Genomic DNA, 19,110 nt, shown 5'->3' with positions numbered 1-19,110 from the left:
AGTGGGAGTCAGCCTCCTCAATTCTTTACAAAGAGTGGGCCTGGGTGGCAGACATCTGCCAGGTCTTGGAAACTTTGAGGAGTCTACCCAGATGGTGAGCGGCGATGCTGCAATCATTAGCGTCACCATTCCTCTGCTATGCATCTTGAGAAGTTCCCTGCAAAGCATAAAGGCAGACGCTTTGCGCTCGGAAACGGAGGCGGGGGAAGACAGTATGTCGCTGGATAGTCAGAGCACCCTCATGTCTATATCTCAGCACGTTGAGGAGGAGGAGGGGGAGGAGCATGAGGAGGAGGGGGAAGAGACAGCTTGGCCCACTGCTGACGGTACCCATGCTGCTTGCCTGTCATCCTTTCAGCGTGTATGGCCTGAGGAGGAGGAGGAAGAGGATCCTGAAAGTGATCTTCCTAGTGAGGACAGCCATGTGTTGCGTACAGGTACCCTGGCACACATGGCTGACTTCATTTTAGGATGCCTTTCTCGTGACCCTCGTGTTACACGCATTCTGGCCACTACGGATTACTGGGTGTACACACTGCTCGACCCACGGTATAAGGAGAACCTTTCCACTCTCATACCCGAAGAGGAAAGGGGTTCGAGAGTGATGCTATACCACAGGACCCTGGCGGACAAACATGGTAAAATTCCCATCCGACAGCGCTAGTGGCAGAAGGCGCAGTTCCGAGGGCCAGGTAGCAGGGGAGGCGCGGAGATCAGGCAGCATGTACAGCACAGGCAGGGGAACACTCTCCAAGGCCTTTGACAGCTTTCTGGCTCCCCAGCAAGACTGTGTCACCGCTCCCCAGTCAAGGCTGAGTCGGCGGGAGCACTGTAAAAGGATGGTGAGGGAGTACGTAGCCGATCGCACGACCGTCCTCCGTGACGCCTCTGCCCCCTACAACTACTGGGTGTCGAAGCTGGACACGTTGCCTGAACTCGCGCTGTATGCCCTGGAGGTGCTTGCTTGTCCTGCGGCTAGCGTCTTGTCAGAGAGGGTATTTAGTGCGGCTGGGGGAATCATCACGGATAAGCATACTCGCCAGTCAACCGACAGTGCCGACAGGCTTACAATCATAAAGATGAACAAAGCCTGGATTTCCCCAGAGTTCTCTTCTCCACCAGCGGACAGCAGCGATACATAGGCTGCACCCTAAACAATACATAGGCTGCATCCGCGGATGGAAGCATCGTTCTCTATCACCATGAAAAACGGGGACCTTTTAGCTTCATCAATCTGTGTATAATATTCATCCTCCTCCTCCTGCTCCTCCTCCTGAAACCTCATGTAATAACGCCGAACGGGCAATTTTTCTTAGGCCCACAAGGCTCAGTCATATAACTTTTGTAAACAATGTTTATACGTTTCAATTCTCAATTCATTAAAGCGTTGAAACTTGCACCTGAACCAATTTTTATTTTAACTGGGCTGCCTCCAGGCCTAGTTACAAATTAAGCCACATTAACCAAAGCGATTAATGGGATTCACCCGCCCTCTTGGTTGGGCATGGGCAATTTTTCTGAAGTACATTTGTACTGTTGGTACACCAATTTTTTGGGCCCTCGCCTACAGTGTAATCCTACTAATTTTTAGCCCACCTGCATTAAAGCTGACGTTACCTCAGCTGTGATGGGCACTGCAATGGTATATATTTATGTACCGCGGGTGGCTTCCTGGCACCCACCCATGCTGTCGGTCCACACGGAGTTGTAGCTCCATGTGTCCACTTCTAAAGAACCCCAGTCAGACTGGGGCATGCAGTGTGGGACGAAGACCACCTGCATTTAATCGGACGTTACCTCACCTGTTATGGGCACTGCAATGGGATATATTTATGTATCGCCGGTGGGTTCCAGGGAGCCACACATGCTGTCGGTCCACACAGAGTTGTAGCTCCATGTGTCCACTTCTAAAGAACCCCGGTCAGACTGGGGCATGCAGTGTGGGCCGAAGCTCACCTGCATTTAATGTGACGTTACCTCAGCTGTGATGGGCAATGCAATGGGATATATTTATGTACCGCCGGTGGGTTCCAGGGAGCCACACATGCTGTCAGTCCACATGGAGTTGTAGCTCCATGTGTCCACTTCTAAAGAACCCCGGTCAGACTGGGGCATGCAGTGTGGGACGAAGACCACCTGCATTTAATCGGACGTTACCTCAGCTGTTATGGGCAATGCAATGGGATATATTTATGTACCGCCGGTGGCTTACTGGGAGCCACCCATGCTGTCGGTCCACACGGAGTTGTAACTCCATGTGTACACTTCTAAAGAACCCTAGTCTGACTGGGGCATGCAGTGTGGGCCGAAGCCCACCTTCATTTAATCGGACGTTACCTCAGCTGTGATGGGCACTGCAATGGGATACATTTATGTACCGCCGGTGGGTTCCAGGGAGCCACCCATGCTGTGGGTGCACACGGAATTCCCATTGCGGAGTTGTTTGCCTGTGACTATTTATAAAAAACCCCGGTCTGACTGGGGCATGCAGACACCTTGACAGAATGAATAGTGTGTGGCACATGGGTTCCCCATTGCTATGCCCACGTTTGCAGCTCCTGATGGAGGTGGCACAGGATTGGATTTCTCATTGCTTCTGTACAGCATTATGGGCTATCGCCCCGCCCCTTTTAAAGAGGGTCGCTGCCTGGCCGTGCCAACCCTCTGCAGTGTGTGCCTGCGGTTCCTCCTCATGGCAGACGCACATATAAATAGACATGGTGTGGCTATGAGGCCAGCGTGTGGCATGAGGGCAGCTGAAGGCTGCGCAGGGACACTTTGGTGTGCGCTGTGGACACTGGGTCGTGCGGGGGGTTGGGCAGCATGTAACCGAGGAGAAGTGGCAGCGGAGTGTCATGTAGGCAGTGATTGTGCTTTGTTGCAGGTAGTGTGGTGCTTAGCTAAGGTATGCCTTGCTAATGAGGATTTTTCAGAAGTAAAAATTGTTGGGAGGGGGGGGGGCCCACTCTTGCCGCTATTGTGGCTTAATAGTGGGACCTGGGACCTTGAGATGCATCCCAACATGTAGCCCCTCGCCTGCCCTATCCGTTGCTGTGTCGTTCCCATCACTTTCTTGAATTGCCCAGATTTTCACAAATGAAAACCTTAGCGAGCATCGGCGATATACAAAAATATACTCAAAACGAACCCTCGAGCATCGCGAAAAGTTCGTCTCGAGTAACGAGCACCCGAGCATTTTGGTGCTCGCTCATCTCTAGCCATATTACATCCGTGTGTCCTCCATTTTTCACGCACAAAAAAAGAGCAAGAAGGCCCAAATGATGCTAGCATTGTCACAGTCCACAGAAAATAGGGTGCATTAAAAACGCATTTAATACAGATGCTAATGCTTATACACATCCATAGACTTTAATGAGCAATTTGGTCCATAAATACAGACCAAAATAGAACCTGCTGCAAATTTTTTTTTTAATGCACCACATCAGGGCTTAATCAGACGAGCGTATGCGTCAATACATTCGCTGGTAGGAAATGTATTTTCGCAATAAAGAAGTTAGAAGATAACAAGCAGCAGGCTGTTGAGTCCGTGCTAGCAGATCGATCGTTTGTTTTTGTGATCGAAATGCCAGTTCACACTCTTGTGTATTAGACCCTTCCCATGGAATAGAAAGGTAATTAAATGCCTAATTAGGGCCAGCTGTCTTTTTTCCCTTGGTTGTATGCAGGGTAACTCCCTCTTCCTGCCTTTTTTGAGCTGCCATAGAAGTCTATATGCCTCTGCAAGACATTTGTCTGAATCCGCCTTCAGTCCTCATCAAAAATTTAATTCAATGGGTTTGTACTCTGTCAGTAAAAAATACGGACTGAATATGGGCATAACAAACGCCCCTGTAGGGTATATGAGTAGGGATTGCCTTGATAACCCATTACAGACCTATATTGCTCTCGCTCTGTTTTCCCCATCTGTAGGGCTTATTCACAGTGCCACAAGCGCAACTATGCACGGGGGCACGAAGCGTAGTTGTGCCTGAACGAGAGGAAGATCTTCTCTTTAGTTTAGTTTAAACTTCCCCGGTAGTTTAAACTCTGCACCAGAGCACAGGGGTTTGAAAAAAGAGGCAAGAAGTTAGGGGCTGTCCAATCTTCCCCGCATGTAGTTTAATTGCTGGGAAAGGAGGTGGTGAAAACGAAACTACTGAAACCCCATAGAGATCAGTGGTTTTGTTTTGTCCCAATATACTGCCATGATTATCCCGGGAGCGTAGGGGGAGAAAACCATACTCGTCTGAAGGAGCCCTCAAAATTAAGCAATATTGTTGCTTTAAGCAGTCCTACAGGGCAGATCCTAAGGGATTAGAGATGAGCGAGCGTACTCGCTAAGGCAAACTGCTCGAGCGAGTAGTGCCTTATGCGAGTACCTGCCCGCTCGTCTCTAAAGATTCGGGTGCTGGCGGGGGGCGGGGAGCAGGGAGCAGCGGGGAGAGCGGGAATAAACAGGGGGGGAGATCTCTCTCTCATTGTCTCCCCCCCGCTCCTCCCTGCTCACTCCCACAACTCACCGCTCTTCCCCGCCGGCACCCGAATCTTTAGAGACGACCGGGCAGGTACTCGCATAAGGCACTACTCGCTCGATTAGTTTGCCGTAGCGAGTACGCTCGCTCATCTCTATAAGGGATCTTAGGCCACGTTTACACCTGTGTCCACGGCCAACCTGATTTTCATTGTTCAACTCTATCCTCCGAACCGAACAACAAAAATGCCCGTTCCTAAAATGGATCTGAGTGCGAACTGATGGACCCCATTGACCTTAATCGGGTCTGTCCAGTGTGCCAGACAAAATTTTCTCTAACGAAATAGTGCAGATCTGCCATGTCATATACTACTTCGTCAACACACCACATAACCATTGCAACACAGTCCGTTTGGGGAAATTTTCCCTTAGTCTAAACTTGTCCGTAAAAGGCATCGTTTTTTGTGTGCGCACGCTAACTGTCATGTTGGACCAGTCTTACACTATTCTTGTAGCTCTCGCCGCTACCATGGTGTTTTCAGTGGCTTTCAGGGACTGAGTCCCCTGTGGGAAGGGAGATTTCCTCTCCTTCCACTCTGTTTGTCTTGACCCCCCACAGTTTTTGGACATCTCTTGTGGGCTGCCCTTCTCCAACACTATTCTGTAGCCTTGACATGGTCACTAAGAACTAACCAACCATTCACTGAGCGATGATCGTTCCTGCGTAAAATTGCTGGGATGATTGTAGGGCACATTGCACCTGACATGTTGTCCCATACAAAAGGACCATTGGCTGCATGCCAATGTACATAAACACGCTTGTGTAAAGGCACCCTCAGTATGTGTGCTGCACCTGGGGTGAACATTTGATTGTCCCACTTCCTGCTAGAGGAAGTCGCAGTTAACGGCGGGTGTTTCTTTGCTGTAGATTTTTTTGTGCAAAACGCATGTGCACAGAAATTCGCGTGCCTGAAGCAGGCGTGACGCTGAAAAAAACGCACTTGGCTGCGTTTAAAATTTCCACATAAAGTGCAGTGCCGGCTATCACCTGCTGCGGCTGTGACAGCTGCAGCAGAGGATTCCTTGGATGTGAAACCCTTGGATGCTGTCACATACAGGGGTTTCACCTTGTGGTCAATGAGGCCGGTGGCAGCTGCGCCGACCTCATTGAGAACATACAGTGAAGATTGCCACAGCTGACTGAGCCCTGATGTTGACTTGGGACAACTAGCATCACTCTAAATAGCTGCTAAGTGAGTTGATAGCGTACAAATGAGTGAAAGCGACTACAGAAGGGCTACAGATAAAAGCTATATAAATCATTACCTAAGTGAGCGTGTGAGGCTAATACTTCATTTACACAGAACGGCTGTCGGCTAAATGACCGCATGAGTGCTGACATCACTGCTAAGTTGAGCTGAGCAGGGACCATTCACACGCAACAAGAGGTCAGCGATCCAGCGATGATTTTTATTCTGGTTGAAAGGGAGTGACAGGTGAAAAGTAAATGGATGGTCTGTAAATCTATCTGCACAGGCCCCATTTAGAATGTACTCCATGACTGACAATGCGGTACAGTGTACATCTTGTGCCATGTATGCAGTCCTTGAACAGGGTGCATACTATGACATAGCAGGAATACCTGAGGCCTGGTTGGATGAAAGCTGTGACCTGGCGGTAAACTAACAGGGTTACAGTCTGTTCAGAAGGGATCATAAAAATCAGAAAGAATGAAGGGTTTGTCTTTATGTAAAATCCTGTTTAAAGCCCACATTACGGGAAGTTATATGGGACGGAGATAAACATATGGGATCTCTATGGGTGGAAATACATGGAGGGAAAAACAACAATAAAATCCTCATAGGGGTTTTCTATAGACCACCAAATATAACAGAAACCACTGAAAACCTAGTATTAAGGCAAATAGATGAAGCAGCAAATCACAATGAGGTAATTATTATGGGGGACTTTAACTATATGGATATAAACTAGGAAGCCGAAACCTGCGGATCACATAAAAGTAATAACTTTCTGACAATTACTAAAGATAATTACCTTACCCAATATGTGCAGGACCCGACTAGAGGGATGGCCATTTTGGACTTAATATTAAAAAACAGACCTGAGAGAATAACAGGGGTGCAGATTAGGGGGCACCTGGTAAATAGCGACCATAATATAATACAGTTCCACTTGTCTTTCAAGGAAGAGTATTATAGGGGAGCTAAGAGAATACTAAACTTTAGGAAGGCCAAGTTCCATGCCTAAACTATATTGACTGGGATAATGTCCTCAAGAATAAGAGTACAAACAATAAATGGGAAATGTTTTAAAATATTCTAATTTTTTACTGTGAGAGGTTCATATCTTACAGGAATAAAGGGGTTAGGGATAGGAGAAAACCAATGTGGCTGAATAAAGCTGCAAAGGGCGCAATAAACAGCAAAAAGAAAGCGTTTACTCTACTAAAAGAAGAAGGCAGCAAAGAAGCACTAAAAGCCTATAGAGAAAAAATAAATTAATGTAAAAATCAGATAAAAGCAGCAAAGGTGGAGACAGAGAGACTTATTTCCAGAGAGAGTAATACTAACCCTAATCTTTTTAGTATTTCCTTAGTTAAAGAACAGTTTAACACTGAACGTGTTGGCCCTTTAATAAATAATGTAGGAAAAATTGTAGAGGTGGATGAGGAGAAAGCAAATCTATTAAATAGGTTTTTCTCCAGTGTATTCACAGGAGAAAATGAAATGTCAGATGAGATGCAGAGTGATAAAGTAAACTCCCTATTAAATATCACCACTCTAACCCAGGAAGAAGTGCAAAGCAGGCTTAAGAAGATTAAAATAAACAAATCGCCAGGTCCAATGGCATACACCCGACATACACCTGGGGTTCTAAGAGAATTAAGTAACGTAATAGACAGACCCTTGTTTTTTACATTTAAGGACTCAATATTGAAGGGGTCTGTTTCACTGTTTTGGCATGTAGGTAGTGTGGTGCTGATATTCAAAAAGGTTTCAAAAAAAGAAACAGGAAACTATAGGCTGGTAAGTCTTACTCCTATTCTCGGTAAAATGTTTGAAGGTTTTCTAAGAGATGCTATCCTGGAGAACCGCAAGGAAAATGGCTGTATAACTCTGTATCAGCATGGGTTTATGAGAGATCATTACTGTCAAACCAAACTGATCAGCTTCTATGAGGAGGTAAGATCTTAGCTGGACCGAGGAGAGTCATTGGAAGGGTCGGTGATCCAGGGATTATTCTGATTGCCAAATTGGAAGGATATTTTTCCCTTAAATTGGGAAAATTTTCTTCTACTTCATTGGTCTTTTTTTTTGTCTTCCTCTGGATCAACATTGGGTGGGTAATAGGCTGAAATGGATGGCGATACATCTATTTTTGACCTTACATAATATGTTACTATTCACTTGCGCTCATTTTCACTGTCACTGAAGCGCACACCTCCCTGCAAAGTTATTGGTGAATCATTGAAAGACAAACAATTTCCTTTTTACATGGGAAGATAATCAGCCTCTATTTTTAGGTAAGCTGAAACAAAGGGACTAGTGACGAATTCTCGCTTGTCACCTGGTTGGTGGCCATGTTTACACGGAACAATCATTGCTTACATTAGCTTTATCAAGCAACTATGCACATGATAGTTGTCTTGTGTAAAGCCACCCTAACCTGACGGCCATTCTGTTGAATAGCCATATAAGGATAGCTCAAAGCTTGCAGAACGGGTGGTTTCATAAGCAGGAACCCCTATTCAATGGCTTTCATGAGCCAGAATAGGACCTATGAAGAGGGGTTGTCATCTTGTCACAACCCCTTTAAAGAGGTTGTCCAATGGTAAACTATTAATGGCTTATCTATAAGATAGGCTATCATTAGTAGATCAGCAGGTGTCAGCTATCTGGGACCCTCGTCAATAAGCTGTTATCTGGGCCGATGTGCTCCTGCCCTGAGCTAATTTCTGCAGGAGACAAACAGCTCCATTCCCACTGCAGTGGCTAGCCTTGGTATTGCAGACCAAGTTCCCATTGAAGTTATTGGATTCTTTACCTGTAATACCAAGCTTGACCACTGCAGTGGGAACAGAGCTGTCTGCCTCCTGCAGAAATTAGCTCAGGGCAGGAGCACATCGGCCTAGCAAACAGCTGATTAGCAGGGATCTCTAGTGACAGACACCTACTGATCCACTATTGATGGCCTATGCTTAAGGTGCATTTACACCACAAAAATGGTCGCTCAAGATATGGCTTTTGAGCGAACATTTTGCATAAACTACTACTTGGTACTAATGCCTATTAGTACCAATTAGTAGCATGTGAGCCTCACCTGCTGTTCCCTGAGTACATTCCCTTTGAACTGCCACAGGGCTGACAGCTGGGACAATGTAATCAGCTGTAATCAGCGCTCCCCGGGCAGAACACAGTGTGCGGTCCTGCTTATCATCTGTTCTGACGAATAATGGATTTCATGCAGAACTGAAATTCATCATTTGGCAGAAAAGTGAAAGACGGGCACATTTACACACAATGATTATCGCTCAAAAGATGGCTTTTGAGTGAATTTTAAATGGTGTCTAAATGGGCCTTAAGGATAGGCCATCAATAGTTTTCAACTGGACAAACCCTTTAAGTAAACATATCCAATTATACAACTTACAGTACTATTGCTACACAAGTACAAGTACATGTCATGTACTCTAACGCTGGTCTGAATATAATTTCCAACAGCGCACAATGCAACATATGAAGAGTTGCGTGCCTTTTCATATCTTAGGCACATCTTGACTCCTTTTTGTATATACGCAGAAAGCTACGCTAGCTTCTGGTATAATTTACGTCACTTTCTGGCTCACATTATACCTAAATGTGTCAATGCGGGGTGACCACGCTCCATCCCAACAAGTCACACCCCTTTTGGGGAAAGTACCACTCAAAAAGTTCCACAATTTTTTGCACAAACAGGTCTGGTGCCAGATTGTGCAACATTTTCACGCCAAAAATGCCTTGATAAATCTTCCCCAACGCTTCTATTGGCCAGATACACGGATGTCCAAATAGGTCACCATGTTCTTTTTGAAGGGGAAAATTTATAAAACTATCTAAAAGAATAACAGTCTTTGCCCCCTACAGCAACCAATCACAATGCAGCTCTCATTTTTAAACAGCAAAATACGAAATGAAAGTTGCGCAAAGATTGGTTGCTATGGGCAACAAAGAGTTTTTTTCAGACAGTTTGGTAAATATGCACTGTAAATAATAAGAAATATACTCTGGTGTTAACATGTTCTCTGCTCGAGTAAGAATTGCCTAATGTATTACGGGGCGCTAGTCTCTTAATAAATTAAAAACATCTTTCGTGCGCCTAAAAAACTATATCAGTTAGGCTGCCTTTATACGGGCGAGAAAATCACGCAGCTTTTGTGCATTGCAAGACGCACAATTCTCGCACAAATATGAACCCCATTCTTTTGAATGGCTTCATACACATGAGCGATGTTTTTCCACATGGCACCGCAACGTGATGTGGGAAACAAATCGCGGCATGTACTATCTTTGTGCACGATCTCGCATCTCCCATTGTGTTCCATAGGGACTGGTGGCGGCATCACACCACATGCTAGGTGCACGCGATCCGAGGTCTCCCATTGTAAACAATTGGAGGAACTCTGCGATCCTCCACTGTGGCTGATACCGCGGCAGAACATCGCTAATTCACTGGTGTTGCAAGGTTGTTTTTACATAAAAACGCCTTGCATATGCGGGGAATTCACATGCTGACCCCATATTGCGCTAACCCATATGAAGTTAGCCTAATGAGCTAGAGCAGATTTCTGGCATAAATTCTAGGTAAATCTAACAGGCCAAGCAAGGGGGCCATACTCCTGCAGAAACAATTGCTGTAGGGTAACAAATTATTTTTGCGTAGTACCTGCTTGCACCAAAATTGGTTCCTCTTTTTTTACACCATGCAGTGGGGGTGGCGGGAGCAGGGGAGAGTGAGAGGGGGAGAGAGTTGTCTCACTCTCCCCCCCGCCCCACATGGTGCTCAGAAGAGTAAGCAGTTACTCGAAAAGGCGATGCTCTCTTGAGCATCAGCCTTAAACGAGCGTGCTCTCTCATCTCTAGTTGGGACCAGTGGATGCATTAAGGAAATCACACAAGATGACCGTCTCAGGACGCCCCCGACAGACCACCAGTAGAGGGGATCATTTGATTGTCCGACAAGCAGGAGCAGCTCCAACTGTTTAGTTCTCCGCCATCCAGAGACTGATGGCACCATTGTTACACCCCTGTGTCTATCAGAACCATTTCCAGGCGCCTGGTTGAAGGACCTTTGGTCTCACGGCGCCTATTATGTGTACTGCATTTGACAGCCACTGTTGCCTCTCTTTGCAGTCTTGTAGTCAATGACTAAACGGGACTGCTACAGAATGGAACTGGGTTGTGTTCAGCGATGAATCCAGGTTAAGTTTGGGCACTGATGACGGCTGTGTTCATGTCTGGAGACCTAGGGATGAACGCCTCAATCCCACCTTTGCTTTGGGGCGGCACACTGCCCCCACTGGTGGTGGGATGGTGTGGGGGGCATCGTACACAACAGTCGGTCACACCTAGTAGTGGTACAAGGGACAATGACAGCTCAGCAATATGTTCAGGACATCCTGCAGCCACATGTGTTCCTTTCATGGTGGCTTCCAAGAAGCATTTTCCAACAGGATAATGCTAGGCCGCACACACAAGGGGGTCACAGGAATGTCTCCACAACATTTCCATGCTTCCGTGGCCTGCTCGGTCACCAGATTTATCGCCAATAGAACATGTATTGGACTATCTGGTACAGCAACTTCAACAGTCTTGGAGTTTGCACACTCAGTTACAGCAAATGTGGAACAATAAGCCACAGGATGCCATATGGAACCTGTACTCCTCCATACCCACCCATATCACATCCTGTAACTAAGCTAAAGGTGGCCCAACAGGGTACTAGAGCCTCTATGCCTGCCCATATGACATCATGCAACCAAGCTAGAGGCGGCCCAACAGGGTACAAGAACCTCCATGCCTGCACATATCACATCTTGTAGCCAAGCTAGAATCGGTACAATGGGGTACTAGAGCCTCCATGCCCACCTGTATCACATATTGTATTCAAGCTAGAGGTGGCTCAACAGGGTACTAGAGCCTCCATGCCCCCCCCCCCCGTATCGCATCTAGTATCAAGCTAGAGGCGGTACAACAGAGTACTAGAGCCTCCATGCCTGCCTGTATCACATATTGTATTCAAGCTAGAGGTGGCTCAACAGGGTACTAGAGCCTCCATGCCCCCCCCCCCCCGTATCGCATCTAGTATCAAGCTAGAGGCGGTACAACAGGGTACTAGAGCCTCCATGCCCCCCCCCCGTATCGCATCTAGTATCAAGCTAGAGGCGGTACAACAGGGTACTAGAGCCTCCATGCCCGCAGTATCACATATTGTATCCAAGCTAGAGTCAGTACAACAGGGTACTAGAGCCTCCATGCCCACCTGTATCACATCTTGTATTCAAGCTAGAGGCGCTACAACAGGGTACTAGAGCCTCCATGCCCACCTGTATCACATCTTGTATTCAAGCTAGAGGCGCTACAACAGGGTACTAGAGCCTCCATGCCCACCTGTATCACATCTTGTATCCAAGCTAGAGGGGATACAACAGGGTGCTATAGCCTCCATGCTCACCCGTATCACATCTTGTATCCAAGCTAGAGGTGGTACAACAGGGTACTAGAGCCTCCCTACAAGGGTTCAGTTTTTCACAATAAATGACCCTTTTACTCTGATATTGTAATCCCTTATATCAACGTTACAATTACAAGAATGTATGTAGGACCCCCTCCAAAGAGGAACTACACTATTAGCAAACAAGAAGGTAGAGAACTGGCCCAATAGTCACCGTGAAGGGCATAAAACAGGAAACGCTCACCAGGCCCTTCTGTCCTGGGTGTCAAAACCAGACACCTTAATGGAGATGGGGGTGGGGGCTTTAGGTTTTTGCTCTATAGCCCCATACCTTCTATATATGACACTGAATAAACTAACACAGGTTCAATGATGTCATATCAGGTACAGCAAAAGCAATTACTACAAGCACAGTAATAAGCGAATAGGAACGGTGAGGTGGTAATAGGTACAGTAATGTAATAGTAGGTATGATGATGTAATAACACAGATATATAGATGCAATAAAAGGTACAGTGATGTCATCACACAGTTCTTATAATGAAACAGCAGGTATAGCAATCTTTTAACACACATACAGGAATACAGTAGCAGGTACAGTTATGTAATAACACAAGTACAGTAATGCAATCGGAGGTACAGCAATGTAATAACACAAGTATATCAATGCAAGAGCAGGTAGAGCCATGTATTAACAAAGATATAGTTATGCAAGAGCAGGTACAGTGATATAATAATACAGGTATAGTAATGCAATAGCGGATACAGTGGTGTAATAAGACAAGTACATCAATGCAATAACAGGTTCAGCAATGTATTAACAAAAGTATAGTAATGCAATAGCAGCTACAGTGATGTAATAAGACAAGTATATCAATGCAATAGCAGGTTCAGCCATGTATTAACAAACGTACAGTTATGTAATAGCGGATACAGTGGTGTAATAATACAAGTACAGTTATGCAACAGCAGGTACGGTGATGTGATAACACAAGGAATGCAATAGCAGGTACAGTGATGTAATAATACAGGTAGAGTCTTGTACTACAATGATGTCATATAACAGGTACAATGGTAATATAAGACAATGATGTTATAACACAGGTACAATGATACACTAAGATGATGATGTCATAACACAGGTACAATTAGACAGGTACAGTGATGCTATAACACAGGTGCAGTGATGTAACCAAGCAGGCATAGTGAGCAGTAAAGGGGTGACATAGGCATACACAAAAAGAAGATGGTTAATTGCCCTGGGGACATTTGCAGAAAAGTTATGCTGGTGAAGTGTTTCAATGAGTCCAGAAATGGGGGAGATGACCCCATGCCTGATACCTCCTTGCTGGAGAGAGGATCCCTCTGCTTCCGCCTGCAGTGTGGGAACTCCCTGGGGGAGGAGTGAGACCCCCTGCCCAAAGCTCTGCAGATCAGACACCGCTTCCCAAAGGACCAGAAACCTCTGATCCTGACAGGAGAAGCCTCACAAACCCTCTCCCCCCTCCCGCACACCCCAGACTCCTTATATAGGAACGTGCCTGCGACTTGGCATACTTTTCTTCCAAAGGCAGTGAATCATTTCCTTCATTTAACAAAAATGGGAGAACGCTCCTCTGGATTGATGGTTAAATTTAGACCGGATTTTTTACTTTCCCAAAAAAATTTGGAAAAAGTCAAATAAATAAATTGTTGTGGTTACAGGAGCCAACAAGTGCGCGGATAATGACGGGAGGGCAGAGAGCTCCGCAGAACGTGATCTGTGAGCTCCCCCACCTGACACAATGAGGAACACACCAGTCACTGCAATTTATCTTATCTGCTGGAATGACCTCAAAGGGGTCGTTCACATGAACGTATTCGTGCCATATGTTACGGGCGCAAATTTTGCATGCGTAATATGCAGTGAAAAGCACCCATTGATTTCAATGGGTTCATTCACATGAGCATATTTTTTTCACGCAATGTGCGATCGGGGAAAACAAATACATGGCATGTACTATTTTGGTGCATATTACATACCGTGGAAGCCCACTAAAATCAATGCGCGTGCCTAAATAGATGTGAAATATACAGGAAACCTACGTGCGTATTTATGCACAATCAATGCGATTTTTTTTGGGGGGGGGGGTTTGCATGTGCAAATACACAGTTTATTTGTCCATACAAATACATGCCAGAACGGGCGAAATACATGGGCATATTTACATGGCTAAAACACGCTTTCCCCCATGTGAATGAACCCTAAATTTCAAATGATCACCTTATAATACAGGTCAAATCTACTGTCACGTCTGTAAGTAGATGTATAGAAACCACATAATCAGGTGTCAAAACCTGATGATTAGGGCTCCATTTTCACATGTATTTGCGCACACAATACGCAAAGATTAGAACCCATTGATTGCAATGGGTTCATTTACATTTCCTTTTGTAGAACATGCTCTATTTTCTGTACATTTGCTCACTAAAGGGCACACAATACACAAGAGGATGCGTAAAATACAGCGCAAAACTATAGGTAAAATAACATAACAGGCCCTGTGTGCGCAAAAAAGTACATTAAAATGTGCATCACAAAAGTGCCTCCAAGCGTGCTCATTTGCACAGACGCACATGTGAAAGAGCCCTTATACAGAAATGACTGGTGTCACCCAAATGCTACATATCTTTTCCTGAAGAGGCATTCTGTCACTTCTGCAAAAAGTTCAAAAACTTTAGTAGTGCTCCTTCTCACTTTAAAAAAGAGTTTCTTCAGCAGCTGCAATTTGTATTTTATATGGAAATGTATCCTAGCTTCTGTAGAATATTAGAATACACACCTCCTCTGCTTCTGTGGAACATCATAATACGCAACTCAGCTGCTGTGGAACATCACAATACACAACTCAGCTGTTGACTTTAGGAAAAGAAGAGAGGTTCATATCAATGGCAGTTGTAAAAAGAAGTTTTGAAACAGCATTAGGAGTAATACCCCCCCCCCCCCCCACACACACACACACACACACACCCACTATAAATTATAAAAAAATAAACCTAGAAGTCATTATACCTGCAGCCTCAGGCTGTTATGTGGTTCCAAACTCTTCAGTCAGTTCTACTATTCTTATAAACAAAAGTGCTGTTTATATATTTTTGGCTGTAGTCCCATTTAAGTCTTATCCAGCTTGAAAGGATTGATAACAGAAAGTAATAGACTAATTCACATGAAGTAAAGAATAAAGATGCTAAAGCGCATTATATTGTTTATATTATTGTATAATTTCATTAGATTTTATCATATTGCAGTAAAATTACTTTATTAACGGCACTTCTCTTACCAAATGATTACATCCGAGCCAGACCCAGCAAATATATTGCTTTGTACAAACTGGATGCAACTAATGTGGCCTTAAAGGACAAATATACAGTTACGCAGATAATATAACACATTTTTTAAGGAAATGTAAAGATAGGGAAATAAGGGAATCTAACCCTAACTTACTAATGCAAACACTACCTAAAAGCAGGGTGATCGCCCTGATAAGGGCAGCCCCACTTCCGGAACCTGGAGCGTTGCTGACTTTTCTAAATTATGACAAGGTGTTGTGGCAAATGCTATATCAAACACAATAAATTGAACCACAAAAGTAGAGGAGAAAAGACGTAACATCAACCCATATAAAGTAAATCACCAGACAGATGTAATGAACTCAGACGCAGGTTTGGATCCAGAACCACTGACTTGACTTGAAACGCCATCAGACAGAGAGTATAACCATTGTCCTCTATGAGAGGCAGAAATAAATATATACACACCTATGCTGTTTTTGCCGGCTAGGGGTGCCCAGTTCTGACCATTGAATCAGTCTACTAACTGGCAGAGAAATGTCCTGGTCAGTGTCCAGTGCTGAAATGATACTGAGCATGTGCTGGAGTGAGTATCACGTGGACCAGGACTTAAATTATGAAGTCACCTCAGGCCCAATCTTTCATCACAGCTGGCACGCCATGACCAAATATTCTCAATTATCAGATGGTCATAGCAAAGTATATAAAACTAAGTTGTGAGGACGTAGAACCTTCAGTATGAAAGTCCCGTATTAATGAAAGGGACTTTTCAAGATTAAGAAAAATGGGCAGAGGACAGAGAAATGGGCATGAAAAAGGAAAAAAAAAAATCTGCTCACAAGTTTCGTTCCCACACCGCCGCTTCAGTCAGGGATGCTTCTGCAGCGGTTATGTATCGTCCATCATTCACTTGACTGCTGCAGCCAGGCACTGGCCTCTGTGGTCATGTATGCATGAACAGCAAGAGTATAGCTTCTCCTTAGGGAGAGCACCTAGTAGGTGTAAGAAGCTTTATAAGATTGTAAAAGCATAAATGGAGCTGAGCTGCAGTACCAGATGTAGCCACATGGTTATGGAGGTCAGTGTACTGCAGTGAAGGCACTACACATTTAGTATTAATTCTGTAAAACTTCCCCCCAGTCTGATAATTCTGGCATGATAAGGGTCCTCCAGTCTTTATATTCAAAACAAAATAAGAGCTCCTCTTCTTCCAAAACTTATGTGTCCCCTCCCCCACTTCACCACTTTAACTTCACAACTTCCAGTGATCCCCAGTTATATTATGGAACAATTCTTATTAACATTACTTTATCCCCGTAATCCTGTTTGCAATAAAGCCGAGGGTTCTGGTTAATATAATCTGTAATAGCTCCCTTTACCGAAAAAGGTCCTTCATGGAAAAATATATTAACCCATTACATTTGCTTGACTCACACAGATTTTTACTATATGAGCAAGAAGAGGTAAGAACCGAGAATATCACAGTTGGGGATCAAGACAGAAAATAATCCAGTGAAGCGTTTCAGCTTGCTCTGTAGTTGGTTTTGCTCTATTATCCCTCCCACCAACTCTCAACTGGCTCCATTTGACGAGGTCTGAGATTAGAAAAAGGGTCCTTTTTCCATAGCCAGCACCCCCATCTGGACAGTCCCTTCTTAGCAAAAAGGCATCACAATTATCTGATGACATCTGGCTTCTCTAACACCCAATTGTCAATCTATGTAGCTGCTCAAAGGCAGTGTAACATGGCAGCCTCCAGAATTAAAGGGGTTGTCTCGCGGCAGCAAGTGGGGGTATACACTTCTGTATGGCCATATTAATGCACTTTGTAATGTACATCGTGCATTAAATATGAGCCATACAGAAGTTATTCACTTACCTGCTCCGTTGCTAGCGTCCCCGTCGCCATGGATCCGTCTAATTCTGATGTCTTCTGGCGTTTTTAGACGCGCTTGTGCAGTCCGTGCTTCTGGCTGGTGAATGGGGCCGCTCGTGCCGGAGAGCTGGTCACCACGTCGTCATTGTAGCTCCGCCCCGTCACGTGTGCCAATTCCAGCCAATCAGGAGGCTGGAATCGGCAATGGAACGCACAGAGCCCATGGTGCACCATGGGAGAAGACCCGCGGTGCACCATGGGAGAAAACCGCAGTGCATCCCTGGGAAAGGACCGGCGGCTATCTTAGGGAGAAGATTTTTATAACTCCATATTTCGTCGGATCGGTGAGTAGCAAGCAGTTTAAAAACCGCTTTAAATTGCTATTTTATGCCAGGGGGGTGACAGGGGGAATGGGGTAATGTAAAATTTTGATGTTTGCCGCGAGACAACCCCTTTAATCCTCCAGAAAAGGAGGTATTCATTGTATGTCTTTATAGAAGGCAGGTAGAGGAGGGAAGGGGTTTATCAATGATGCAAAAATCGACCTCTGGGCCCAAGTAGATATGTACAATTAAATCCATTGACTCATAAGTGACATAATCTATTTTCTTCTCCATCCTACCCAGACCATCATGGCAACTTTTTCAGCCACAACTAATTTCTGCAGCATTTAACTCATTGGCATTTTTGGTGTCTCCCTTTTACAGAACATCCCCATTTTTCCACACTAGTACTGAAACTCTCCATCCATAGTGTCCTACCTAGTACCAGTACTCCCCTTTTGTGCCCCACCATATAATAGTGCCCCCTCCCCTTTGTGCTCACAAACAATAACCATGCCCCCCTTGTTTGTACAGTGTAAGTCCCCTGTTGTACCTCCATGCGTCTTATGTTAATAGTGCCCCAATACAGTAATAGTATTTCTATTGTATCCCCATAGAGTAGTAATGACCCCAAACAGTAATAGTGCCTCTTCTGTGCCTCCATACCATAACAGTTTCCCCATACAGTATTAGTGCTTCTTGTGCCACATACACTAATAGTACCCCATGCAGTATTAGCACCCCTTTTTCCCCTATACATTAACAGTGTTTGCCTTAAGCACTGATACAGTAATAGTACCCCCATTGAGCTCTTATATTATAATAATAAAGCTTTCTTTGTGTTCCGATACAGTAATAATGTTCCCATATAGCAATAGTGTCCCCTTTGTGCTCCCATAAAGTATTAGCACCACCATTGTGCACTTATGCAGTATTAGTGCTCTCTTTGTGCTCATATATAGTAATAATGCCCTTGTGCAACAATAGTGCCCTCACTATGTCCCCATGCAGAAATAGTGCCTCCATACATTAATAGTGTTCTAGTAATCCTCCTGAAATATAAGTACATTTATACCTATAATTTAGGCTAGTTTCTGCTGTAAGTTATAGTGAATTTGATGACGCCAACCCCTTCTTCCAAGCTCTCTGCCACTTTTTACAAACCTCTTTGCTAAACCTTTTTTGGAATTCTTCGCTTGGTTCCCGAATGATAATCTTATAACAGACATTTAACAATTTCAACCATGACTGCTGAATTAGACTTTACGTATAATCGGCATGGTATCACCGCCATTTAGTACTTATTATACTGATATTTTTGTAGCTCCTTTGCTCTTATTGGCCATCACATGCAGATGACTGAAAATAATTTTCGTATG

The 19,110-nt window shown here is 44.7% G+C and overlaps 1 protein-coding gene across 1 annotated transcript in view; it reads right to left on the bottom strand.

The window, feature by feature from the left end:
- LOC136582280 (PRKC apoptosis WT1 regulator protein-like) overlaps positions 1–13,692 on the bottom strand; it is a 48,234-nt gene extending 34,542 nt beyond the window's left edge. The window contains exon 1 of the mRNA XM_066583182.1: positions 13,544–13,692. The gene's annotated coding sequence lies outside the window, so the exon portion shown is untranslated. The remainder of the gene's footprint in view (positions 1–13,543) is intronic.
- Positions 13,693–19,110: the final 5,418 nt, after the last annotated feature.

The sequence above is a fragment of the Eleutherodactylus coqui genome, chromosome 11 (assembly GCF_035609145.1).
Source record: "Eleutherodactylus coqui strain aEleCoq1 chromosome 11, aEleCoq1.hap1, whole genome shotgun sequence".
Lineage (NCBI taxonomy): Eukaryota > Metazoa > Chordata > Amphibia > Anura > Eleutherodactylidae > Eleutherodactylus > Eleutherodactylus coqui.
This window is presented reverse-complemented; position numbering and strand designations above follow the sequence as displayed.